We start from the raw sequence: 537 nt of genomic DNA on the forward strand, positions 1-537 counted from the left end.
TGGAGTCGGCGGGGCGGGGGGCGGGCTCTGGGAGCCCGGGACCAATCCCGCGCGGCCATGCTGCCCGGGCCCAGAGCCTCGGCCAATCGTGTCCCCGACCCGCAGCACAGACTGGCCAATGGCAATCTAGCTCCTTGCCACTCTGAGGCCATGCGGGTCCCACTTAAAGGGAACTGGGAACCGAGAGTGGGTGGTGATTGAATCCAGCCAACGTTAACAGTTCTTTTTTAGTGGGGTCTGGGAGGCGGAGTGGGCAGCGGGACCGAGGCAGGCTCCTTTAGAGGGGGTTAGGCGGCTCCGGACGCCCAAGGGACACGCGCCCGTCCTGACCCCTCCCCCAGCGCGTCCCAAGGCCTCTCTCTCCTTCCTCCCACCGTGTCCGAAGGCCTCCCTCTCCCTCACCCCCTCACTGCAGCCCAAGACCTCCCTCCCAATCTCCCGTGTGTCCCCCGGCCCTCTTCTCTCGCCTCCCTCCCCTGCCCAGCCTAGCGTGGGTGAGGGCCTCCCTCCCAGGCCCCCCAGGCCCCCCCACCCCCC

This window comes from Crocuta crocuta, unplaced genomic scaffold (assembly GCF_008692635.1).
Source record: "Crocuta crocuta isolate KB4526 unplaced genomic scaffold, BGI_CrCroc_1.0 scaffold2720, whole genome shotgun sequence".
Taxonomy (NCBI): domain Eukaryota; kingdom Metazoa; phylum Chordata; class Mammalia; order Carnivora; family Hyaenidae; genus Crocuta; species Crocuta crocuta.